The 27,844-nt window shown below is 43.3% G+C and overlaps 1 protein-coding gene across 11 annotated transcripts in view; it reads right to left on the bottom strand.

The window, feature by feature from the left end:
* The window catches only part of FHIT (fragile histidine triad diadenosine triphosphatase), a 1,052,598-nt gene that overhangs the window by 907,699 nt on the left and 117,055 nt on the right, over positions 1-27,844 (bottom strand). For 2 of the 11 annotated variants that reach the window (XM_088662587.1, XM_088662582.1), the window contains exon 3: positions 24,388-24,497. The exons of 8 other annotated variants lie outside the window; for them this stretch is intronic. The gene's annotated coding sequence lies outside the window, so the exon portion shown is untranslated. Of the gene's footprint in view, positions 1-1,330; positions 1,435-24,387; positions 24,498-27,844 lie in introns of all 11 variants that reach the window. One more of the 11 variants, XM_088662584.1, reaches the window with a different exon arrangement.

The raw sequence follows: 27,844 nt of genomic DNA, 5'->3' as shown, positions 1-27,844 counted from the left end.
GCATACTCCATCCCAACTACTGGCTGTGTTCAATTATCCAGTGGCAGAGTAATTATGCCATTAAATGCCAGCTGCTGGGAATCACAGCTTGCTTGCAGGTTTCCCAAAGCCATCTGGTCAGCCACTGGAAGGACCACTGACCTGGGACTCAGCTATACAGCTGCAAATAAAACGTTTTAAATGTGTTGCAAAGTGCAATATACAAATGTGACACTAGATGGCAACAGTGAGCTATGCCAAATTCATTTTTTGAAATGTTTTTTATTTATTTCAAGCTTTAAAAACCATGCACATAAGTCATATATATTCATTTTACCAAAAAAAGAGATAACAGAAGAAAAAAGATATTTCATTGTTATATACAAAAAAATTTCACATTCAAAGAAAAAAAGTGTAAAAGGAAGAAGGAAAAAACAAACAAACATGAAAAAGGAAAAAGGAAAAAGAAAAAGGTCTTCCAATCATATCCTATGTAATTTATATTTATCCATTTTTTTTCCACACATACATTTTACTTCTATATTCTCTTCCTTTAACTTGGTTCAATTCTAGTCTGCCTTCAGGATTTGGTTACTTCATTCATTAATATATAATCATCAAAAATCCTGAGCTATGCCAAATTCAATGTATTTTTCAAAAAGCATTTTCACATTGTTTTTTAATGTGTGTAGATTCCACCCTAATCTAGGAAGCTCATGTTATTATGTAAACTGTTTATTTGCAGGTGGGGCCCATACAAGCATTTGCATTGTGAAATAAGCAGCAGACAATAAATGTGTCAAGTTAAAAGGCTTATTCTCAGCTGGGCACAAAGCATGGATTCCAAAACCTTGTGTAAGCTGGTTCAGTAAGTGGCATCATCATGCATAGTTTGAATCGGGAGTTGATTGCAATTGGAAGATGGCTCAAACACTTGAGGCTGACCCACCCCACCAACACCTCTCCCCTAATGAGCATGATACGCCTTCAAAAATAAGAAATGTAATCGTTTTCACCATTGAAGACACTTGACATTACAAGCTATTGTGGTTTAGTGGAGAGGAAGGCTTCCCTTCCCACAACAATCATCAAAGATATAGACCTTAGCAACCACCTGCTGAATGCATTGGGAAGTTAGGCAGTTTAGTTTGGTATAAAAAAATAATACGCTAACCTGTTCAAAGGGAATATTTGAGCGCTTTATTGTACACAGACAAAAAGGTGAGAGGCAGCTCCGAACATAGATCAGGTACATAAATGGCACCTCTATAATTTAGGGTGGAAAACACAAGGTGCTGGAATTTATTAGCTAATTAAATTCAGCACACTGTGCCATTAAATTCTTACTCACGTTTACTAGTCGTCACAGTGGCAGTACAACAGGAAAAAAACATCTGCTCCAGTACCAATACAGGCATGATATATGATCCTTCATGCTCTGAATTAATTCTTCAGCTATATGTAAGAAACATTTCCATTAATAATTCACTAAAGGGATTCGACAAAAATATTTCCAAAGAGTTCCATAAAGTAACAGGCACATGTATGCACACTATATCACCAACAGCTCGAGACAAGGATGACATCCTGAAAAATAAATACGTTATTAAAGGGATATATACATCATGTCCTTATTAACCATGTGGATACAAAGCGCTCAGACAACGGATTATCACTGCATGGGCCAAGAAGAAGAATGTGGCAAGACTGGTTATGAGATTTTTTTGTTTCTTTATCTTAAATCTTAAACCACAATGTAGTTAATATTGGAAAACAGTCAAAAAAGGAAACAGCTTGACACATATGTACCTCTCTGTTCTTTAAGATCCAAGTTAGATAACCTTTTGATGGTGCCATTTTTATTGCCGCTATTATTAATATTAGTAGTATTAGCAATAGTAGTACAGTGGTACCTCTACTTACGAATTTAATGCATTCCGAACGCACATTCGTAAGTCGAAAAAATTTGTAAGTCGAATCCCATAGGAATGCATTGGGAGAAAAAATCGTAAGTAGAAGCAACCCTATCTAAAAATTCGTGAGTAGAAAAAATCCTATCTAAACCGCATCCAAGATGGCAGACGGAGCTCCGTTCATAAGTAGAAACATTCGTAAGTAGAGTTATTCGCAAGTAGAGGCACCACTGTACAGACTCCTCATATAAAATAGGGCATGAGTCCTCCAGCCATTTGCGGGAAGGTAAACGGCCTTTCTGTGTGCTGCTCTGGTTCGCCAGAAGCGGCTTTGTCATGCTGGCCACATGACCCGGAAGCTGTCTGCGGACAAACGCCGGCTCCCTCGGCCAGTAAAGCGAGATGAGCGCCGCAACCCCAGAGTCGTCCGTGACTGGGTCCCTTTATGTGTCCTATGAGCAAGATGAAAAACCACTGGGAGACTTAGAGAGAGGGTGGAGGCAGGAAGGCTATGCTATGCTGTTAAAGCATACGGACAAATTGTGCTCAGATTCCTTTTTTTCTCTGACTGTTTTGTTGAAAGTACATACCTGCTTACTCCTCCATACCTTTAAGGGGGGGGGGAACCTATCTTAAGGGACATGTTGCCAAGAATCTCTCAAAAAGTCTCCATTAATCAAGAAAGAAAGGAGCTTTCAGCACTTCACTACTTTCACAGCGGCAAAAAAAAAAAAAAGCCAAGAGATTTTTTTAAAAAGAAAATCCACTCCTCTCCAGAATCTTGAAACCTATTCAAAGATCTACAAAAGATGATGTTCACAGATAAAAATCACTTTCCCCAAGTCACAGTGGCTCAAAGAACAAAATGGTCCTCAGAAGGCTGACTTGGTTTTCAGATGTCAAAGAGAAACTTAATTTAGTGGTCACAATAGACAAGCCTTGTCGGTGTAAGAACTGGATTCTTTTTTAAAAATATATATATATATAAAATCTCAAGAACAACCTGAAATGAAATGGTCTTTTTTTAAAAATCAATCAGACTAATAAAATAAATCAAGTTTTGATATCCCCACTGTAAAAAAAATACTGCCCTTCAAAGCAATTATGAAAGCCACCCTAGAATTGTGTCCCTTTTCTTCCCTTCGTACATCATTGTTGAAGTATTCCGTCTTTCCAAAAACACCCGAACAGTCTAGCTTATTGCATGTGTTTGTCAGCTTCCCTTCAAACAACAGATGCCTTGTCACACGCTCTGTGATGCTCCTCTTGTCTGAACCAAACAGGAGCCTGATAGATGGGCATCCTGTCAGAGATGTTTTCCCTATCACTTGCTAAATTCCAGTTGCTTTAAATTAAAGAAAAAAATGCAGTCAACCACAGTAACTACAATATAAATGCAGTATTGGAAGTAGCCCAGATGTTGTTCTAGGGCTAGAGAAGCCTTTCAATTAACAATTTCAGAACAGGATGATTTGGGAGACTGGCGGTGAATGTACACATTTTATCTGAAGAGTCAGGGCTTTTCTTCAGCCAGAACTCACTGGAACTCAGTTCCACCACCTCTCAGGTGGGTGCCATTGCCATTTTAAGAGAACAAGGGAGGTGTTCATGGTGAGTTCCGGCACCTCTTTTTCTAGAAAAATAGCAACGCGTGATCATCCAAAGTTAGTCTACTCTTTATTGCTGTGGCTTCTTGCTTTCCACCTTGGTGTGGCCACCAAGGAAGGGCTGCATTTGTTTGTTTTTGTTTTTGTTTAAAACCACCAAAAGTTTGAGATGGCTTTAAAATGGGTAAGCAGCAAACTAGGAGACATCAATAAGATGTGAGTAGCTGATATAATGGACAATGAACACAGGCCGCAATTCAACCAAATGCACGTTGGAATAACTCTTGCAAAGTCAGCTAAAGAAGAACACTTGCTGATTCCTAGGAAGCAGTCCATTGGTCCCTCTATCTCAGTACAAAAGACTGAAACTGACTTGGGGTCAGAGGCACAAGAGCATTTACTGCAACTGTCACAGGAAGTTGCCTGACACTGAATCAAGTCCACATTTAGCTTGGTATTATCCACACTGACTGGCAGCAACTGTCCGTGGTGTCAGTCAAGGGACATTTCCAAGGCCTACCTGTATATCAGGCATCCCCAAACTGCGGCCCTCCAGATGTTTTGGCCTACAACTCCCATGATCCCTAGCTAACAGGACCAGTGGTCGGGGAAGATGGGAATTGTAGTCCAAAACATCTGGAGGGCCGAAGTTTGGGGATGCCTGCTGTATATAAATCTTCCAACAGCTGACAAAAGGCAGACACCTGCATTTCATAACAGAGGAACATTCCCTCGTTGTCTTCAAGGGCAGGTCCACATAAAATGCATTATAGAAGCCAAGCCTAGAGAAGAAAACTCATTTGTTTTAGTTTCTTTTAGATTGTGGCACAAGAAACCCGAGATCGAAAGATTTACAAGGACTTCTTGTTCACATAGAAACATTTTTTTACCTAAAATACTTTGAGGTGTTTTGAAGCACGTGCCAAATAAATCTTCCAACTTTTACCAAAGTCTGCAACAGAAGACATATAAAAATAGAGGGTTTCCATCTACATGTTTTAAAAAAGGAAAGCACAAATAAGCAAGGTACCAAAGAGAAGGCAAGTGCTGCTGAATGCAGAACTGCACTGGCTTTTCTTCTTCTTTTTCAAATGTGTGGTGGGATTGAGTTTGTGTGATGAATTGGTTCACAGAGATTCTCCCACACCATCTAATTCAGAGGCTCCGTTCTGCCTTCTGGGAACCCTCTTCACAAAGATTCTGCCAAGGAAAACTTTTGCTTGTTGTAAAGGATATGGGAAATCTTTCAAGGCACACCTACAGAGCACTAGCCACTCCTGTGGAGCATCATAAAAGCACTTCAGAACACGCCCAGACTCTACCCAGGAATGAGCAGCTGACCACGTGGGAAGCTTGTCCAACATTATCTGTCTTCTCATTGAAACACCACCCAAAAAAGATGGATTTGAATCTTGGTTTCTTCGATCCTGAGTTGACCTGGGGGCCAATAGCTGCCTTCTCTCTGCCTAGCCTACCTAACAGGGTTGTTGTGGATTGGGGTGGGGGAAGAGCAAATATGTAAAATAAATAAAACAGATTCCGGAACGGGGGCTTATATGGGGACCGTCAGAATGCAGGCCTGGCTTCTCTCCTCCTGCTGCTGCCTCTTCACCTCAACCATGTGGAGCCCTTCCGGCCTTTTCCGACTCTCCAGGGAGGGGGGGGAGAGAAGGGCAGCTGCCTCTGCTGACTTAGATTACACCTTTTTTCCAGTAGTGTGTGTGTTCAATTCTGAAATTCGAAACATGTTCTGAGCCTCCGTGTTGAACTCCCGAAGGGCATTTCTCCCCACACCAACAACAGCAACTGGAGAGCCACAGGTTTTCCATACCTGTCGTACAAAATGTCCACAGACAAACTGCTTTTGCAACCTGTCTTTTTTAAAGGCTTTTAGGAATGTCCTCCCCTGGCAACGTACGCACCAACTTGCAGCTTTGACTGGAGATTAAAAGCAGAACACTAATTAATGGAATAAGCCATCTGGGCCGTTACAAAGGCCCCAAGCAGCATCCCTCTTTCCCTTTCCCTTCTCTTGGAACGTGCATTCCTTCTTCCGCGATTGCCACGGAGATCCACTGGAGGAAAAATAGCTGCCTACCTGGACCCGTTTCTCCAAGGCAGCCCGACACAAGGTGACATGCGAGCAAGCAGAAACAGCTGATGTTGAGAGAATGAAAAAAGTTCCAGCAAAATGATTTCCCTCAAATTTTAAGTGGTAGTTTTTAAAGCTTCAAGTGTCTAATTTCAGACAGCGATGCAGGGTAGGGAAAAGAAATTGCTTGACAATTTGTACCTCCAAGTGTTGGTTTGCATTTTCACAATTTTCGTTAGCTGTGTTATTGTCAATGGAATGGAAGGCAGCAGGAATATTCCCACTGATACATCATTTCAGAATTACCTATACATCCTGCCACATCTCTCCTTTATCTTTGTGGTTTCTTCTCTTCAAAAGGTAGAAATTGTTACCAGCTCTAAGGCTGCAGGATGGAGTGGAATAAAAATACAAGGACAGAACTAGATGCGAGTTAGATGTAAGCATCTAACATGAGAGCGGTCGAGGCGGCTCCTACTGGGGCACAGGTCGCCCAGTCAAAATGCAGAAAATGCCTTTTATACATTTTATACTTCTAGTTGAACTCAAGTAAGCTCTGCAAACATTTCTGTCAGTCTCCTGTTCTCTGGCCAATCAGGTTTTTGCACTACACACTTAGCTGTGGCAAAGAGGTCCCTCCCATGTGTTCCTAAGGCGGGGAGGCAAATCAGGTGACTGATCAGACTGCTTGAAATCCAGCACCATGTGGAAGGCTCTTGCTATGATGCCTGTTTATGAGCATTACGTAAATTTTCATACATTGCCCGTGATGATGCAACTTATCAAGTGGACTGTATCCGAAGAACGCATATGCCATGATAGACCAATGGAGAGACAGAGAGATCGATAGCATTTAGGGTGCTAGTACTGTTCTTCCTTCTGGTTTTGTTTTTTTCTTTTTGCTAACATTGTACCACAGTCTACTTTACAGGGTTGCTGTAAGGATGCCTTTGCAAATTTAAAATGCTATCATGAAAAGTAAAGGGACCCCTGACCATTAGGTCCAGTCGTGACCGACTCTGGGGTTGCGGCGCTCATCTTGCATTATTGGCCGAGGGAGCCGGCGTACAGCTTCCGGGTCATGTGGCCAGCATGACGAAGCTGCTTCTGGCGAACCAGAGCAGTACACGGAAACGCCGTTTACCTTCCTGCTGGAGCAGTACCTATTTATCTACTTGCACTTTGACGTGCTTTCAAACTGCTAGGTTGGCAGGAGCTGGGACCGAGCAACGGCAGCTCACCCCGTTGTGGGGATTCGAACCGCCGACCTTCTGATCAGCAAGCCCTAGGCTCTGTGGTTTAACCCACCGCGCCATCTGCGTCCCATTTCGAAAAGTAAGGTAGCACAAATGAGAGCAGAGTGTGCAGAGCCTCTGTGTCGTATGGGAGCATGGGTTGCACCCTGCCTGCACACCCCACCAAGATAAGTCTGTCCCTAGTTGTTCAGTCCCTGCTTGGCAGAGGCGGTATGCCTCTCTCTCGGGAAATCGCAAGTGGGAGTGCAGCTGTACCCTTGGGGAAAGGAATCCAAAAAATTATCTGCGGTAAATGAAATCTCATCAACAAATAGATGCAAATTTAATCAAAGAGTACAAACAAACAAAAGTTCAGGGGGCATGTCCAAAGGGGGGGGGGTATGCTGAGCAAGTCATGGAACTTCCCCTGTAACTAAATGAAATGTAATTATTTCTTTGACTCCTTGTCCTTTATGCAGTGGATTCACCTCTCCCATGGTAGTTGCTGCTCCCATGTGAAGGAAGATAAAGCCATGATAAAGCCATACGTTGTACAGATACAAATTTTCAAATCCAGACAGGAAAAGAAAATTATGAAAGTGTGAAAAAGCTAATTCATCTGAGGTGAAAGCATCGTGCTGGCAGAAGCTCTCAGAATTATGTACATATGTTAACAGATCTCTGTGGCTTGGAGGCTGGAAGGTACTAAAAAAAAATGTTTCTAAAAAAACACACAGATCAGAGCTATCAGTCAACCAAGTGGGCAGAAAGAAGTATGTTTAGCGATGCCAGCTACAATGAAAATGTACACTTCTACCAAGGCAACGGGTAACTATATTTGTTGGCACTAAGTGTTCCTTGAATTACCAAGTCTTAAAAGCCTTGCATTACATTATGTCTAGTGACATTAAAGAATTAGCTTTTCATGATCTTCTTAAACCATATATTGTTGACAGTGCGGGAATGATGAAGGATGGTTGTTGTAAAGTACAATATGGATTGCTGAATTTTTACATGGAATTTAAGTGACAGTTTAAGTGATCTGTTCACCCCTCAGCCGGTTACCTGGTTCACAGTGAGGGCTGCAAAAGATGGAAGCTGTAGTCCAAAGCATTTTCAGGGAGGCAGATTAGTAAAGACTGACTTAGGAAACAAGCCAGCATCGTAAACTGTGGACTGAGGGCATGATTCGCGGTTAAAACTAACCACAGTTTGCCAGGTTTTGGACGTAATAAACAGCAGTTACTTAAAAGCAAAAGCTTCCAACTTATTCCATTTAGAATAGCCTCTCACACGAAGTTCACTACTTAAGCACTGAGGCTGCAGCCCAACAAAGCTAAATGTTTGGGGAGAACACATTTACCTGCAGAACTGGAGGAAGAACTGCGGAAGAGGCAAGCCACTTTTCTGTTCAAAGTTATGCTTTTCTTTTCAACAGCAGGAATAGGTAAAGTGCAAATTTCCAAAGAACTCTTCCCCAACAAGGGTGACATATCTTTGTTAGATCGCAAACTAAATCAAAGTGAACAGCATCAGTGATTATCCAGTGAGAGGGTGGGCAATGTTCTGAGCGTGTAAACTCTGTATCCTTGGGTGGGGTGTGCGCAGAGGTCCTGATGCAATCAGTCTCCATCCTTGTCCGTGTTGAATAGAGAAGGGATGCTGGGGACCACTCATTTACACTCACTTGAATGAGAGTAGAACTCGCAATGTCAGGCATGTGCAACCTGTTGATCGCGATCTACCGGTCGATCGTGGGGTGTCTGTGGTCGATCCTGCTCAACCGTGGAATCCTGATTGATCATCCCCCCCCCCAAAAAAAGCTCAACAACTGGTCAATCTCCTCCCCCAAAAGAGCTCAACAACTTTGGTCAATCCAACAGGTAGATCACTGCCAGTTTATTTATAGTGGCAGTAGATCTCAGTCTCTTGGAAGTTAGACGTCCTTGCTCTATGGGATCGGAGACCCTGATAAAGCAGGGTCTCTGGTCACCTGAGCTGTTCTATTTGCATTCAAGCAGACATGAGTAGAATTTCCCTGCAGACCTTCACCACTCCAGAGAGGAACTAACTGAATGGGGCTTGCGTGCAGGCCCTTCTCCACAACTTTGGCTTCACATGGTCAGATGAACATGTGCAGCTGCCTAGCATGTTTACTTAGGGTGTCAATAAAATGTATGTTATCAACCTGGTAAAATAATTATTGAAGTGTCTCAACATAGAAAATTTATAAACGTAATCAACCTATGAAATTTAATATAAAAAAATAACGTAAGTACTTTATGGTTTTCTCATCTTAATATGCTGCCTGAATCAAGCGATTTAGAAACCATTTGTAGTGGCTACTTCTCATCAGAGCCCAATAAAAACCAACATTTAAAAGTTGTTTATTCACTTATTCACACCATCTAAGTAATGTATTCAGCCCTGTCTAAAACTCTTTCACTAATTATGTTGGATATAACAATAATTTAGTTCAATGGAACACAATCTGCTTTTCCCGTTTAAAAGAATACTTATTTGCATGGTCTTTATTTCCAATTAATATATATTCGGTGGGGTGTGTTTGAATTTCTTCTTCTTTTTAACTAGCAGAGATTGCAGAGTTTTCTGAAGCATAAATTTTTGTTTAGCCTTCATTCATAAGATTTCCATCCCCACCCAGACAGTAAAAAATAATGAATGTGAAAATGAGAGAACATTTCAATCAATAGTTCTGAATGATGCACATTCGGGAGAAAAGGATTTCTGAGTACAGGTGGCTGAAAAGCAGCGATGGGCACATACTCGATTAATAGCAAAACAATCTTGAAGGTGGCAGCATCAAGAAAAGTATTGCCCTTTGAATATTACAAGCAGAGTAGGGAGGGTATGAGGCTAATCACTGATGTTCTTCTAATCGAACACCCAGAAAGGAACCATTGCACTAGAGAAGCGTCAATGCAAGGTCATAAACATTTTTATGAGAGCATCATAAGGTCACTCAAGAGATATTAAATGGTCCAAAAGATGATCCCACTTCCAAATCAGGAGCAGAGATTTAGGGGGAGTCCCTGCATGTTTAGAGGAGCAGATATTATTGCGCTATGATTCACCTCCATGCCTTCATGAGCTGTAATCAGGCTCCAGGTCATCCCTTAAGGTGTGAATGACAAATCTTGATTATGGGTTAAGTCCCACTGCAATAAAAGACAAGGAAGTAGCAAGAAACACTGCTCAGTGTGACGCTTCATGCATATGAAGAAACTCAATCTCAGGACACAAGGGAGAAACGTGCTAAGAGGAAGGCACGCTTGGCAAATCCACACCATGATAAACCCCCGCCTGGAAACCAATGTCCCCACTGTGGAAGGACGTGTGGATCCAGAATTGGCCTCCACAGTCACTTACGGACCCATCGTTAAAATCATGTTTATGGAAGACAATCTTACTCGGCTACGAGTGATCGCCAAAGAAGAAGAAGATTGTCCTTGCCCACTCTTATCAGTGGTGAGCCCATTCTTTGTAGAAATAAATCAGAGAGGCTCAAAGCTATGAACATGAGTCTGACCAAACTGCGGGAGGCAGTGGAAGACAGGAGTGCCTGGCGTGCTCTGGTCCATGGGGGTCACGAAGAGTTGGACATGACTAAACAACAATCAGTGAGCATGGCCAGAGCTTGAAGGATGGGGCTGTACACACACGAGGGTGTGTACCCATGCAAATTGTGCTCCTCCAGCTCACCAAACAACACCCTTGCCATCCCAATTGCACTCCCCCCACAATTTATATGTGAGCTTTGTAGAATGGCTTTTTCTGGATTATCTGTAAAAGGTATGTGGAAAATTGTGATTCCACACGTGTTAAAAGTGTGGTAGCAAGCCAAAATGAATGTAAGGCCATTAGGTTTTTTGTTTGTTTTATATATATATATAAAATTAGTTGTAATTGAGTAACATAGCAACTGGCTTTGGACAAACACTTGGTACTTAATTTTATTTCTTGGGTTTCACTGCTCAGAGTTACTGAGTTTTAAAATAACCTCTCAGATACCTGAAACAGGAAGAAACGGGACTGATTTATTACTTGTGTGACACAACTGTCATACATACCAGTCTCAAGGAAGAAAAGAGCTTATCAAATCATTTAACCACAATTAAAAAGGTGGCACACTTCGCTGATTATGAGCAAGAGTCATTTTTGATGCAGTACATTAATGACACCTCTTCTGGCAATGGCACTTCTACCAGTTATAACATCTAAAGCAGCTGCGTACTTTTATCAGGAATCCATTGATGAATGGCCCTGTCCCAATTTAACATGAAAACAACAGTCACCTTCACCTTTTAAAAGAGACCTGGTGTAAAATGGAGGAAAGGGGAATTTCCTTAAGTGGCAGGATACCACTAAAGAAAATAAGAGAGAAGGCAAAGTTTCATTCTTCTGTCCCATGAAAAGCAAAGCATCAAGTAACAGGAAACAGAAAGAGGACTTAGCAAACATCCAGTCATGCCAGATGCAAGAGGGTTAACATTAGAGAAAGGGATGAGAGAGGGGATCAGTGACCAAAGTTCATTTCTGGATTCAAGTACCAGATTCTGGAGACTTGTTTCACCTTGGACTCTTAAGCAGTTCAGCAATCTCCTGACAAGACAACAGGTTGCAGAGCAATAATATAAGCTATGTTGTTTATAGCAAAGCATACGCGGTCAAAGGCTCCTCTGTACACCCTGCTTATTGTGCTTTCATTACAATTTGTGAGCATGATGGTATTGGGGGAAATGATATGCAATTCTGCTTTTAATACTGTGTGTGCCTGCAAAAGTTGTGGGGTGGACACACCGCTTCATTTCCAATTGATGCATGTCCCAGAACTTTCTGCCGAAATCCTGCAAATTTTTTGTATCACAAACCCCTGGGGTACGGGGGCAACAGAGCTGCCATGCTTTCAATGCATTATATTGCAATAGCGCCCCTTCGGATTGCAATGATGCAGCAACACTTCAGAAGCCTTGTAGAATGGCAAGTGGACAGCCCTGGATAAACCCACCACTAAAGCCCTATTATTGTGTCAATGAAATGTTGCAAAATACACCCAACAAAAAACCCACCAACCTAGACATTGGCTTTGCATTACATGGGCTCACACAGTCGTCATAGTCGTTGTCCTCCTCCTCTGTCGTGTGTGCTTTAAAACTTAACACTGTTGTTGTTTAGTCGTTTAGTCGTGTCCGACTCTTCGTGACCCCATGGACCATAGCACGCCAGGCACTCCTGTCTTCCACTGCCTCCCGCAGTTTGGTCAAACTCATGTTCGTAGCTTCGAGAACACTGTCCAACCATCTTGTCCTCTGTCATCCCCTTCTCCTTCTGCCCTCAATCTTTCCCAACATCAGAGTCTTTTCCAGGGAGTCTTCTCTTCTCATGAGGTGGCCAAAGTATTGGAGCCTCAGCTTCAGGATCTGTCCTTCCACTGAGCACTCAGGGCTGATTTCCTTCTGAATGGATAGGTTTGATCTTCTTGCAGTCCATGGGACTCTCAAGAGTCTCCTCCAGCACCATAATTCAAAAGCATCAATTCTTCGGCGATCAGCCTTCTTTATGGTCCAGCTCTCACTTCCATACATCACTACTGGGAAAATCATAGCTTTACCTATACGGACCTTTGTAGGCAAGGTGATGTCTCTGCTTTTAAGATGCTGTCTAGGTTTGTCATTGCTTTTCTCCCAAGAAGCAGGCGTCTTTTAATTTCGTGACTGCTGTCACCATCTGCAGTGATCAAGGAGCCCAAGAAAGTAAAAAAATCTCACTGCCTCCATTTCTTCCCCTTCTATTTGCCAGGAGGTGATGGGACCAAGTTTTGACTGGTCCCATCAAAACTTAACACAGTTCCCTGATATTTTCAAACTTGGGGAAACTCTTGACTAGTCTAAACTGTGGTTGGTTCAAACACGCCAAGCTGCAACCATGGTTTACGATCCAGACTGGTTCACTAACCTCCGTTAGAGATCTCTTGCTTGTGGATACACTAGAGAAGGAGAGGGGAGGGAGGAGGTCATAAGCCTGAGGCTTGTCACAGATGTGGAAGGCACACTATCGGGCTGTGTGTTGTCCTCAGGCAGAGCCCACTCTCTTTCCTTGGAACTAGGAGGAAAAGATGCATGCCTCTTTAGAGTCCCATGAGAGAGCTGTATAAAATGTGATCTGGTACACCTGTTACACTACCCAAACCAGTGAGGAGCCTGAATCACTAGGCAAGACAATATAGGCTGTGTAGGCGGAAAAACCCTCACGAAAAAACATGCTGCAACTGCAACCCTTCTCAATGTCAAAATGGACATACAGAGCAGTTGCTGCCAGTGTCTTGACGTCACCCTCTTCCTGCAGGAATCAAGGTATTGAAGAAAGGCACTTGCTACATCCACTCTTACACCTGAACAACCTTACTTTTGCTCATTTACACAACAAATAACGTTGACACTCTGCATCGGCTGTGTACTGCGCAGCGCGAGCATAGTGAGCAAGCTGTGAGGAAGCAGTAATCACACTGTATTGCTCGGGTATTCACCGCTATCTTAATTGTTAAATATTAAGAACACTTTTAGCCAATCTGCACCGAGATTAACAGCAGCGACAAAAGCTTGCACAAAAAGGGCACGGAATAATTAAAAACTACAGTGACAACACTAGGGATGTGAGGAAGATTTAAGCTCCACCCTCGGGGAATAATTGGCTGCTGTTTATTCTACAGATGGATGGTGTGCGTACAACAAAAAGCAGAGCAGATTTACGAGCTTTCTCCCCTTTCCCCCAATTTTGTTTTTCGGTCCTTGACGTAGTTGCTGAAGCCTGCAGAAGCAGCAAAGAGTTGAGAGGTAACTCAGAAACACACTGTTGGTACTGCCAGGGTTTAATTTGCACCAGGCCTCAATCTCACAATTCCCAAACCTTGCACATATAGAATGGGAAGAGATTTTTATCCAATTCAGATGCACAGTGAATTTCTCTTAACAACTACAGAAAGTGGGGGGGGGGGGGTACCCCAACATACATCAAGGTTTTCAGCTTGATTTATTTGTGGTGTTTTTACACAGTCCAGTTCTGTGGAGCATAACATCTGGCACACAAACACACACACACACACCCGCAGCTATTTTGTTCTCACAATAACCGTGTGAGGTAAATTAGGCTGAAAGATAAGGGACTGGCTCAAGACTTCCCCGTGAGCTTCATGGGAGTTCAGGGAATTCAACATGGGACTCCCATGCCTCAACAAAAACACTTTCCCCAAGGAATGCATGTTGAACCAGCACAGTCTTTTTGGGGCAGGAGGAGTTTGCAGGCATTAGTGAGAGACGGTGGGGCAGGAGGTTATGAGATTCACTTTCTCTCCAACCTTCCACTGGTGGATTTTAACTAGAAGCCTTTCCCCTTCTGCAGCAGAAACCAGAAAAGCGCCCAGAGCCCAGCAGAAACAAGAAAAGCGCCCAGAGCCTCAGATGTTTTGGGACTACAATTCCCATCATCCCTGACCACTGGTCCTGTTAGCTAGGGATGATGGGAGTTGTAGTCCCAAAACATCTGGAGGGCCAAGTTTGCCTGTGCCTGCAGTAGACTGTCTTTAGCTCTAAGCTGTGTTTTGTATTTACAGGTAGGTAGCCGTGTTGGTCTGACGTAGTCGAAACAAAATTAAAAAAAATCCTTCCAGCAGCACCTTAAAGACCAACTAAGTTTTTATTTTGTGCATGCACACGAAAGCTCATACCAAAATAAAAACTTAGTTGGTCTTTAAGGTGCTGCTGGAAGGAATTTTTTTTATTTTGTTTCAACTGTGTTTTGTAGTAACTCTGTAACCTGGCCTTTGGCTGATTAAACAATCTAGGGCAGGGGATTATGTTTGTTTGTTTGTTTGTTTGTTTGTTATATGTGTTTGAGTTTTCATTTTGTGTTTTTTATGCTTTAACCCACCCTGTGGTCTTTGGGTGAAAGGCGGTATATAAATTTAACAACAGCAGCAGCAACAGCAGCAGCAGCAGCAGCAGCAGCAACAACAACAACAGTACTCTAACCACTGCAAAATAGTGGTGGCTCTCAGATCAGAAGATCATGTTTCCCAATTGACTTGGAGATCCAGTCCCTGCCTCTCAATTTGTGTAAATAAATAAACAGATGCTGCGCAATGCACGTAGCTAAGGGACACATTGATTACAAGGCGCCATAGTCAAGCAAATTGTGCTACTAGCAGATACCACAATTCATGCTTCCCCTAACCCTTACCTGCTTTTCCTCCTCCCACCTTCCCAGTTCTGCTCTACACAGTTGGGAGACACACACCCACACCCGAAACAATACGGAGGGGGAATAGAGATTGTTCCATCGAGCAAGCAGAAATGCTTGCACTGACTACAGTTTCCTTAACGTTACGTTGAACATAGCCCAATATTTTTCTCCCACCTTTTGGTGGAATGGGTTTCCAAGGTGGCTTACAAACTTAGAAAAAGATAAGACAATAATTAGGCGTGCCCTGATCTTAGGCAAGTCAATCGCATTTTCTGTGGGTTTGTGGAGTTTTTTTGCGTTTTTGTAAAAAAAAAAAGTCAAAAACTTTGGTGTTTGTCTATAAAAAAGCTCAACCGCTTCCGGTGTGTCCTGGCTTTTACTTTTTGAAATATGGCAATCATACAATAATAAAATTCCATACGGTTCACCAGTAAAAACCCCAACAAACTGGTTTCTAACACACAATAGTTGATTCGGTAGAGCATGAGATTCTTAATCTCAGGGTCATGAGTTTGAGCCCCATGTTGGACAAAAGATGCCTTCATTGCAGGGGGTTGGACTAGACCAGGCATAGGCAACCTTGACCCTTCAGATGTTTTGGAACTACAACTCCCATGATCCCTGACCACTGGCCCTGTTAGCTAGGGATCATGGGAGTTGTAGTTCCAAAACATCTGGAGAGCCAAGGTTGCCTATGCCTGGACTAGACAAACCCTCGTGGTCCCTTCCAACTCTGCAATTCCATGATTCCTTGACAGGAAAAACCCCAAGTCCCTCTGAAAAAGCACTGCCTTAGCCAACCACCTAAAAAAAGAAGGGAAAGACACAAAGAGGTGAAAGGGGCTTTCCTGAGAGTTTGCGGAAGTGCAACATTAATCTGAAATTTCCAACAATGAGAAAATAGCTTTTAGGTACAAGCCGGAGTAACCTCCTATCCAAAGCAAACTACTAAGGGTGCTTCCAAAGAACAGTTTAGAGTTATAGTGAACAAAAACCTCAATTCAATAATGCAAGGTGTATTATGTTGTAAGGAAAGTGAGATCAAGCTCCGATTTATGAAATCTGCCAACAAATACTGTTTGCATAATGTCACTATAAACAAAAAAGGCCCCTTCTCCTCCCAAGCAAGCTGACTTTGCCAATGTCTAGCTTCAGTCATGCCAGATGTTTGCTAATGATGTACAAACAGTAGTCACTTAAAAAAATTATTGTTCCAAAAGCTGTACACCTTTTCAGAAGTCTTCATTAATGTGCAGAAGCACAAGGTGTGACCTGTATCCATTCAGCAGCCAGAGACAAATGTCAAGTAAATAATTCCAATTAAAGACAGCTATGCTAATTATAAATGAGATCTGGACTCCGGCCAAAACCACTGCTGCATCCCAATGCCGTTTGATTAAGCGGCGGAAATCAATCTTCAATGACACATCTCTCGATTAACAATAAAGAGCGAGGGACGGGGATCTCTTCCAAAGTTTCTCTCAGATGGAAAATGACATAGAAAATCCGACCTGGGGTGGCTGGCTGCTCCAGGGTTCATCGCAGCTAAGAATGCCAAGAGAAAGGCAGAATAAGCAACTAGGGGGTCACCTGGCCAAAGGCTACATTTGTTCTGACTGTCACAGCATGGCTAATGAATGCCTCCTCTCTATGGGAACTTTCCATCACCCGTTACCCTTTTTTGGAGAACAAGAAGGGGTAATGTGCTTTGAGTGTTCCATCGAAACCCAAATTCAGGTTCTCAGAGTGTTCAAATGGACAGCTTGAAATAGCTGGCTTTTAATTCAGAGCAGACAGAATAAGTCACCACCTCCTGACTGCTTTCTGAACTATGCCTTGATGGCATCTTCAGCCTGACAGCATTTTGTAACACCTGATATCAATGGATTTGGAGAGATTATGGGACTGCTTGGTGCCACAATGAAGGTTACACCTCAGTGAAATAAGAAGGAGACATAAACTGATGTTTCATTGCACAACAGAAAGAAACACAGACTACAAGGGATTTGCTTACAAGGCTAGCACAGGAGAGGCAACGGAAGCAGGAGATTCCTTTGAATTCTGGCCTGATGCTTCAGGCTAAAAAGCATTGCAGGGTTACTGTTCTTTTACTAAAAGGTTTTAGAAGAGTGTTGCACTGATGCACAACAGAGACCAAACATGTGAACAAGCAAATCGAGGCAAGTAGCACAGGTATTGGTAATTTACTCAAAATATGCATTATAACCTCGGGAGAAGCGGGGCTGGGTGGGTCATTAGAAAACCAAAGTACAGTCATACCTCATGTTGCGTCCGCTGCGGGTTGCGTTTTTCCAGGTTACGAACACGGCGGACTCGGAAGTTTTTACTTCCGGGTTTCGCCGCACGCGCATGCGGAGAAGCGTTCTACAAGCTTCGCGCATGCGCAGAAGCATTCTGTGTGCTTCGTGCATGCGCAGAAGTGCTCTATCACGATTTTGTGCATGTGCAAAAGCGCCGCTTGGGTTGCGGACTTTTCAGGGTGCGAACGGCATCCCGAAATGGATCGGGTCCGCAAACCGATCAATGCATGAAGTCATTGCATGAGTGGAATGACTTCCACTTGTGTGATGAAATGGCCATTTCCTCTCCCCCCCCCCTTCCAACAAAACAAATCTGCTCCTGGGTTTCTCCCAACACTTGGGAGAAGATGTGGGGAATGCACAGTGAGAAAAGAGGGAGAACAAGCTCCATTTGCAATGGTGGATCCAACCCTGAATACCTAAAGCCTTCCCACAGCACACCCTCCTACCACGGGTAAGTTAGTTATTATTCTAAGTTGTCACACACAAAAAAGTCCTACCAGTAAAAGCAGTGTCAGATGCTTATTGGTAGAAAATGGAGTTAAACCACTGTGCAAAGTATTAACTGGGGGGGGGCGGGGATGGGGGGGGCAAAAACTTATGATGAAGGGCAAGCGATAAACTGAAATAATAGCAATCCAAAAATGGGGTTACATGATCAAAGTAACAAGAGCTTTAAGTGGGGCATCACATAGGAAGAAACCAAACAATGTCAAGTTGAAGCTCTGCCCCTAGCTCAGGTCATACTCCCCCATTTGCCAGCCACATATTGGGCAAAAGGATAAGGGGCCCTTGTGAGCAATGCGTATCAACATGTGACTGTAGAGTTGCTCCACCTGAGGAGGAATCTAGAAAATCTGGGGAGAAAAGAGATAGAAAGGAGGAGAAAGTAGATCCCTCTCTCCATCCACATCTTGTGAATTACAACACACAAGTTTTAGCTACTACACCAGCGATACCGTTTCTGGAAGATGACAGTCCTACTGTCATTCTTACCCAGGTATGGTGTCATTTGTACCGTTCTCAATACTGGGAGAAATCCAATGTAGTGCTACAGCAATCGTTCTGTCAGTGTGCAAGCTTTTTAGCTCCTCTCCTCTCTCCCATGTGGTGTTCTGACACACACACACACCGAGCCATTTTTAGGGGAGGAAAGCCCCATTGTGCTTGTTAGTTGAAACACATCTGTAGTGTTAGGCTGCTCTTGAAGATGGTTCGGAAAGCTCTTCTGGTGGCCTTTGACGCTAGGAAAAAAATTGTCTCTCTTTCTCTATAGCAGGCATCCCCAAACTTCGGCTCTCCAGATGTTTTGGACTACAATTCCCATCATCCCCGACCACTGGTCCTGTTAGCTAGGGATCATGGGAGTTGTAGGCCTAACCATCTGGAGGGCCGCAGTTTGGGGATGCCTGCTCTATAGGACCCATCTTGTACTTCTCATTGTAAACTGTGTTCACTTTTGAGCTCTTCCAGCTGAAAGAGACCCAGTGCAACAGCAACATCTGATGCCCTGACAAATACTGCAGCAGTAATATGAATGCCAAGGCCATAAATTAAAAGGCATTCAGTGTTGTTCCACCGAAGAAAATACATATTAAATCAGAAGATCCTCCCAAGCTAGAGGCAGGCAAGAATTTAATTACGTGTAACAATAGAGTGAGTCTAATCAAGCTTTATATCTAGCCCAAGATGCAGAGTTATTAAAACCTGGAGAGATTTTTTAATATTTTTTTTGCAAGCTTCTTTATTCAAAGCAAGACAATCTCGAGCACGGAAATTGTACGGAATCTACTTAGAAGAAAAGGAAGAGCAGCGATTTTCAAAGGACGAGCTAAAAGTTAATTCAAGGTAATCAAAAGAAAGTAGCAGCAACTTCCTGATACAAGAGTCTTTGTTTACTGAGGTGGCGGCGGCTGTTTTTTAGCCTACCTCCATCCCAGGGTCACAACATGGGAAATGATGGCAAATCTTTTAGGATTAATGGCAACATGTTTCCCTAAGCAACAGGAGTGATGGTGGCATGTGAGGCCTTGCCAAGGCGGGCCACAGCAGCAGAAGCAGTAGTGGCATGCCCTGGTGAGGCCCTGCATGCCACCATCGCTTCCGGCTTCACCTCCCGCTGCTGTGGCAAGGCCTCGCAGGCCGCTGCTGCTACTACTGCCTCCTGCAGCCATGCCAAGGCCCGCAAGGTCACCACTGTTTCTGCCGCCATTGCCAGGCTGCCACTGCTTTTGCTACAAAGCAGGCCTGTCAGCAGCCTGTCATCCCCAGATTATTTCTTTTGCTATGACTAATGGGAGGCAGGTGGCGCTGTGGCCTAAACCACTGAGCCTCTTGGGCTTGCCGATCATAAGGTTGGGAGTTCAAATCCCCGCAACAGGGTGAGCTCCCATTGCTGTCCCAGCTCCTGCCAACCTAACAGTTCAAAAGCACACCAGTGCAAGTAGATAAATAGGTACCGCTGTGGCAGGAAGGTAAACAGCATTTCTATGCACTCTGGTTTCCATCACAGTGTTCCATTGCACCGGAAGTGTTTTAGTCATGCTGGCCACATGACCCGGAAAGCCAGCTCCCTCGGCCTGAAAGCGAGATGAGCCCCTCAACCCCCAAATCGCCTTTGACTTGACTTAACGTCCTTTACCTTTTCCCATGACTCTTCGCCATACTTTGGATTGTCCTGAATACCACCATTTGGAAGCCAAGCCCAAACACAAAAGTCCTGTTTGGATGCATTTTGGCTTGTCTGCTCATGAAAGTGACTCTGTGGTAATTGAAAATATCGTCATTTATCTGTTTTGTACCCCTAAGTAGTAGCAGTCGCCAGGACATTAACCTATTTGCCACTGCATAGTTCCATCCTTATTTCAGACATTGGTAGATTGCAGTGTTTAGCTGCTGATACACTGTGATGTTTAGCTGCTGATTTATCATGATGTTTAGCTGCTTATATATCACGATGTTGCAAACCAGTTATCACCCAACCTTCACACGCATTGTGATTCCTGATATATTGCCAGGTCAAAAATTATGAAACAGTCACCACGATGTGAAATTCAAACCTGTTTTGGACAATATATTGCCCAGCCCTACACCACACTGCATTTCGCTTAGTGGGTCACAGGTCTGGTTTAGCTTAGAAGCTCATTCATTAAGCAGGCACTTCCCAGGAAATGGGCAGAAGAAGAAGCTGGAGGATTTCATCCTGTGAAGAATAAGATGACTTGGCAGAACTAAAAGGAAAAAACTCTGTAACCTCCACATTTCCCAGAAGAAGGCAGAATGCCCATTTAATGGGAAAAGAACACATTGGTTTATATGTATTCATTTGGATGCATACATTTTAATATATTTAGTCCACACAATAAGTTAATCACCTATTATAAATATACATCTTTATCATCACCCTCACCCCAGCTTTGATCTAACACTGAATTGGGCTACCAGCCCATCTAGCCCAGGATTGTCTACTCCAGTCTCTCCCAGACAGGTTGTCAGGAGTATGGGCAGGAGTCAGGCTCTAGGGCCTGTAGTGCTTTGCAGGACTGGGGCATGTCTCAACTTGTGCTGGAGAAGCAAGGCGTGGCCACACAGGTGAAGTCCTCAGCTTGTGCTGGAGAGGCAAGGAGTAATCACCCAGGTGAGGCCACTTGAGATCTCACTGCACCTGGTGGCAGGAGCTGGGAGGGATAAAAGCCCAGCATTTCCCTTCAGCTCTTTGCCACAGCAACGCTATCCCTGCCTGGTTGCATCTGGCCTCCTGTTCCTTGGACCCTTGCCTTGTTGCTGCCGTGCTTCTTGGACCCCTGCCTCGCCTTCGCCTTGCTCCTGCCCCGTGGACCTTCGCCTTGCTTCTTGTTCCTGGATCCTTCGCCTTGCTCCTTGCTCCTTGGACCTTTGCTTCGCCTTCGCCTTGCTCTTGCCCCGTGGACCTTCGCCTTGCTTCTTGTTCCTGGACCCTCGCTTTGCCTTCGCCTTGCTTCGTGCCCCGTGGACCTTCGCCTCTGCCTTCGACCCTGCTTCTTCACCACCATCTTGCCTCTGGTCCTGACGCCCGCCGACCGGACCGTGACACAGGTGACCATTAGCCCTAGTCAGCTTTTTTCATATGCAAGGGATGATGGGAACTGTAGTTCAAGAACATATGGAGAGAGCAACACTTCGTTGGACTGGTCATGTTGTTTGGATGCTTGCTTATCGTCTTCCACAGCAACTACTCTGTTCCGAACTTTAAAATGGAGAGCGTAAGGACTTCCGGTTTACCGCCATTGCCGATCGGCGGGGGATTTTTCGGGCTCCGAAGTCCCCAGCGCTACAGGGGGGGAGGCTGTTGGAGCGCCGCAGCCACCCTGAGAACCCCCGGATTGGGCTTTCCGGGGACGTGGGATACCCAGATGAGCTCCCCAAAGTCCCGGCTCGCGGCCCGGCGGCTCTCTTTGTGGAGCGCCGTGAGCGCAAGAGCGGGACGGAGCCTTGGGTCCATTTGCTACCCCTGAGGCGCACAGCTCCGTGCCGGCGGCAGATGAGCGGTGGATACTTCCAAGATATAAAAACGGACTTGTGAGTAACCAACTTTTTGGAATTCGGACTTTGTAAAGATTTGGCCCTGGGAGGGGAATTAAAAGAGGAAACGGAGGTCGTTCCCCCCCCACTCCGAGGAAACAGCGACGCAGATACCGAGCCTGCAGCCATAGAGCTGGATAGAACTCTGTTTTTCTTTAAAAGCCATGCTGAACCCCTTCCCTGAGGTAGCGGAGCCAAGGGAAGGAGAACTTATGTTTTATTGAGTATCCGCAAAGCATCTAGATTTGTCTTTCTTTAACGACCCCTCTGAGACCCTGGGGGGCAGGAGTCTGGAAATTGACCATTTGCCATTAGGATGCCACAAGCTGAGGAAATGTCTTAACAACGATTTATTGAACTTGGAGAAACTTTCTAAATGATCTTTTGAACTTGGTTCTTTATAACTTTGCAACTCTTCTTTAAATTGGAAACAAAGTTTGAAATTGGAACTTTTAAAATTGGATTGGTGGATAAAAAGAACAAAGCATTGTCCTGCACAGCAGCTCAAAGTCCATATTGAAATATGAGGAGATAAAGGAACTGGCCAGTCAAAACAATAAGTCACAAGATGGAAAATAACTGGCTACAACGCATCTGGGAACAAACCCAAGAAGTGCTGGAAAAAGTGAAAATATACAGAAGCAACACAGCGACTCTCATCGGAAGATTACAACAAGTTACCCCCAAGGACAATCAGGAGCCACATGCTAAAATTCTGGAATTTAAAGATACTAAAGACATAATAGAGGATGTACAAGGAGAGCAACAACAGGTGAAAATAGTGCAGCTTGTGAGAGAAGCTGCACAATATCTGGATTACAAACAGGAGGCTCAAAAAGAAGAAAAAATCCAGGATGCCGACCCCCCAGTGAGAGAGAGGGATCGGGCTCCTGGTAAAACCAACCAAGCAGTGGCACAACACAAAGACTTGTCCTGGGATCGAGCCCCCCCTAGTGAGAGGAGGGAGGCAAACCCCAGACAACAGTTCAGATACTTGGGAGGAGAAGAAAAGGGAAAGATGGAGGTGGGAGGGAGCTAAGAAACTGCAACAACAGAAGAAGGGATGGGGAGAGGAGGGTGGGCTGAAGTGGTTTAGGGATGGTGTGGGTTGAAAGGGAAGTGGCATACCGATTGGGATGGAACATATGGATTTGAATTCGGACTGTATGAAGGATTGTTAACTAGAGAATTGCCAACCAGGGGATAGAGGGGGGTAGCGGGAATTGAAACAGGTCAGAAATAAGTTGTTGATTGAAATTGATTGATTGGAGTATTTTAAAGAAGAAAAAAATAGGCTAAAGGAAGTTAGTAGAGAATTGGAAAATTATGAAATGGAATAATGAAATATTAAAAATAGGGTTCTAATAAGTGAGTAATACAAAGGAATTGTAATGAATTGTAATGGGACAATGATTATGTATAATTAAATAATGATGATGTAATATGATTATAATTTGAAAGCTGCGCAAATTGGGATATTATAAAGGCTCGGAAGGGAGGGACGGGGAAGCCGAAATTATGTTATGAAATGAGGTTAGATAATTGTTCTTTTTTTTTCTCTTTTTTTATTGTCTTGCTGTAACTGTTTTTGTAATTTTTCTCTTTTTTCTTTTTTTCTTTCTCTCTTTTTTAATCTTTTGTCATTTTGGCGTGTTTTTTTTTTGTTTGAAAATCCAATAAATATATTTTTTTAAAAAAAATGGAGAGCGTAATGCTGGTGGTCAGCAAAAGAGGTTTAAAGACTCTCTCAAGGCAAATCTAAAAGAATTGTAATATAAACTCTGACAACTGGGAAACACTGGCCTGCGAGCACTCCAGTTGGAGAACAGCCTTTATCAAAGGTGTCATGGGCTTTGAAGACGCTCGGAATCAGGATGAAAGGGAGAAACGTGCTAAGAGGAAGACACATTTGGCAAACCCTCACTGTGATCAACTTCCGCCCGGAAACCTATGTCCCCACTGTGGAAGGACGTGTGGATCCAGAATTGGCCTCCACAGTCACTTACGGACTCACTGTTAAGACTATGTTCATGGAAAACAATCTTACTTGGCTACAAGTGATCGCCGAAGAAGAAGAAGAAGAAGAAGAAGAAGAAGAAGAAGAAGAAGAACAAGAAGAAGAAGAAGGGGAAAGTAGTCTACTCTGACTAGAAGCAAGTCTCCAAGGAGGTCTACTTTGAGCCTTTTTGTTTTTTATTTATGATGACAGGAGCTGAAATCGGTCCTTATATTTTATCAGTCCAACTTTTTAAATATATGTATGGCATGTTATTTGACGCAGTGCCTGCTGACGCCTCCTAGGACACTCAGAAAGGTATCAGTAAATATTATCTCGAATACTGCTAGAATACGGTAATTTGCTGCAATTTAAATATCTTATTGTGCATGAAGAGAGTACAGGGCACGCAATACGGCACATACCTTAGGCTTCTCAACTTCCTTTGCACAACCACACATGCGTATTTTGACACTGCTCTTGCAGAGCACTGGAAGGTAGTTTTAGCGAGCTTAGCATCAGGACGTACCTCTTCCTGGGGAAGACACAAATCTGAATTAAACGGCTTGAGTTCAGCCACCCTAAATCCCTTGCAGGAGGGAAAGCCAATGCTCCTTTAAAAGTCAACCTTGAACTTTTGACAAAAAAAAAAAGTTTATGGCCGACTGAAGCACCGAACAGTCTGTGTGATGTGACACAAATTGGACAGAGAATTCCCATTAGCATTAATGGAAGCTGGAAGGGTTCGTTGAATGCCCAGGCACAGCGCTGGACGACTGCAATTTGCTAATGTACTTGTAATTGAGTAACGTCAACTCAATGCAAAGCACAAATCTTTGAGAATTCATTTTTCTCTGTGTCGATATAATCTGTAATCCAATGTGATAGGTTGCTCAGAAGATTGCTATAGAGTGCTAATTGAGACTAAATTCAAAAGCATCAGCAACAGCTGTGAATAAGAGGGTTCCATGCACAACTTCAGTTTTAGAAATATCATCCTATATCATTCTACTTAAATGCCGCCAAACCCAACATTTATACCTAACATTATCAACCATCCATGTACCATTTGCCAGGCCACTTCCTCCCCTACCCCCAAGCATTTAAGGTGGTGCTTATCTGCACTAGCTTATAGGATCCTTTGAATCTACCAGATGCAGCACAACAGTCAGGAAATGATAGTCCTTAATAAACGCTGCATATGATGCGCTAAACTCTGCACAAAACAAGCCCCTTACGATGTATGGATCTGTAACTTTTTTATTTATTTGCAAAGCTTCCCACCCCTCTCCTCAAGCAGCAAGTTCCCAGATCAGCTAACAGAATTAAAAGTATGGGGGAAGAGGGGAGGGAAATCGTCAAAAATACAGAATAATAAAAGAACACGATAAAAGAGCAGGAAAGATAATCCCAGCACTAAAACTCATTAGAGCTGACAGCTCTAAAAGGGCTGTGCAAATAAAAAGGTCTTCACTTTGGGGTGTGCATTTGTTTAAAACAAATGAAATGAATGTACCCACATTTGTTCAAAAGTAAAATGAATGTAGAAAAATAAAAAATGAAGATGGAAAACCAACACAAGTACATTCAGTTTTGTTTGTTTGTTTATCACATTTGTTTTGTTCCATCTGCCCCAAAACAGATAAGATGTCTTCAGATTTCATGCCATTTAGGCAAAAAATGCCAAAAAAGCAGGCAGCAGAAGACCTATGTGTGAGTGGGTGTGAGATAGAGACTCCATGAAGCATCAATCAAAAAACAAGAATGGAAGCTAGAAAATGAAGGTAATCAAACTGAAGGTAAAACAAAAGGAGTGTTGCTTTAACATGAAAACAAAAATGAAACAAATTTGGATCATCATGTGACAGAGAGGCCTATACATCAGGCATAGGCAAACTTGGCCCTCCAGATGTTTTGGGACTACAATTCCCATCATCCCTGACCACTGGTCTGTTAGCTAGGGACTGATGGGAGTTGTAGTCCCAAAACATCTGGAGGGCCGAGTTTGCCTATGCCTGCTATACAAATTCTTACGTTGTCTTCCCTGGTTCCCTAGGCCCAAGTCAAACCAATGAAAACTTCCAAAGGGGTCCTTTTGCCTTGCCTATGGGGAGAGTAAAGGGATTTGGGGGAAAGCAGGGTTTCAACTTCCATGTTTTTTGTCAGGTCAAAGCTTTCTCTTCACAGGGTCTAGTAAATATTGTTCAATGTGTGGGTGGCGAAGGGGAAAGTCCTTTCATGTTCCTCGAACAGGGGGAGACAATATATCTAGGTCCATGGCAGGAGCATTGGCTCCCTGTAATCTCATTAGAATAACTACAGCAGCAAAAGAAGACCTCTGGGTTTGGTTCACTTTCCTGCCTACCTACCATATTGGCTCGAATATAAGCTACCCTTCCCCCCCCCCAAATTCCGACTGTGAAAAGTTAAAGTGCTGCTTATATTCGGAGTCGAGCACCGGCACTGGCTTGGGGAGCGGGGCGCCGAGCGCTGGCACCAGCCGCCCCTCGTCCCCCATTCAGTGCCGGGAGGCAGGCCGCACCCACAAATAAGCCTTGAATTTTTAAGGTGCAGCTTATCTGCGGGTGCAGCTTATAGTTGGGTCAATACGGTATAGTGGGATTTTGTTTTGGCTGAGCCAGTTCCACGCTGGTTCCGACCTGTAAAGGAAAGAGGACCTCGTATAAAGACATCCAAAGCCAGGATGGACAGTAAGCAGCAAAGAGGGGGAAAGAAAACTGTGAAGGTTGAAAAACAACATTTTTACCTTCTTCAGAGCTGAATGCAATAACTCAGGAGGAAAGATAGTGGTTTTGTACCAGCGACAGGAATCTAGGTACAGCTGGACACAAACTTCCATTACCTAGCCAAACAATAACATGAAAAGTGGCAGTGTTGGTTTTTCTCCCTTAAGATATATCTTCCTGGTCAAAGAAACAGCCTGTTGTCTGTTGAAGATAAAGGAACAGAGTTGGCAAAGTGACTCAGGGGAGGGTCTGATTGATTGAAGGTTTATGAAACTTTTAAGACAACAGCCCACTGAGCTGCCGCCTTGATTCCCCCACCATTTGCTTTGAATTACCGGAGCAGCCACTATCTGATGGTCTGGCTTAAAACCGACTCAGCAATACATTCTTTACCGCCAAGATACAGGTTGCATCAGTGATCCTTCACTCTCTTTCAAGCACAGTTTACCAGGTGGGCAGGTTTAGACATTGGGTTATGAGCTACTCTTGCATTTTGATTCCCAAAGTATACATTATTTAGCAGCGCACTTGTTTCCATTTCCTTCTCCATCAAACAAGAGTTTCTCCCGCAGTAACTGAAGTTGCAGCTGGACAAGCATAGCAGCATTCTAATATGACCCTTTTTTAAATTGGTGCCTTACCCACAAATCACCTACATCAATTTCAAAAAAGTTTAAATATGTGTAATATAAGTTTTGCAAAAGACGCAAGAGAGACAGAGGTCCACTCTGTTATATACCTTACACAAAATTATTAGTTACAGGTAGGTAGCCGTGTTGGTCTGAGTCGAAGCAAAATAAAAAAATTCCTTCAGTAGCACCTTAGAGACCAACTAGGTTTATATTTTGGTATGAGCTTTCGTGTGCATGCACACTTCTTCAGAAAATTATTATTATTAAATTATTATTTTCTGGTAGAATTAATACTTCAGATAAAAATTCAATAACCAGCAATGAATTTTGTTACAAGCTGGGAAGAAGAAAGTGAATAGACACTTCTTCAGAAAATTATTATTATTAAATTATTATTTTCTGGTAGAATTAATACTTCAGATAAAAATTCAATAACCAGCAATGAATTTTGTTACAAGCTGGGAAGAAGAAAGTGAATAGACAAGTGGATACCTGCAGGAATT

This window comes from Zootoca vivipara, chromosome 2 (assembly GCF_965207765.1).
Source record: "Zootoca vivipara chromosome 2, rZooViv2.hap1.1, whole genome shotgun sequence".
Lineage (NCBI taxonomy): Eukaryota > Metazoa > Chordata > Lepidosauria > Squamata > Lacertidae > Zootoca > Zootoca vivipara.
The sequence above is the reverse complement of the archived record's forward strand: the minus strand, read 5'-3'. Positions and strand labels throughout refer to the sequence as shown.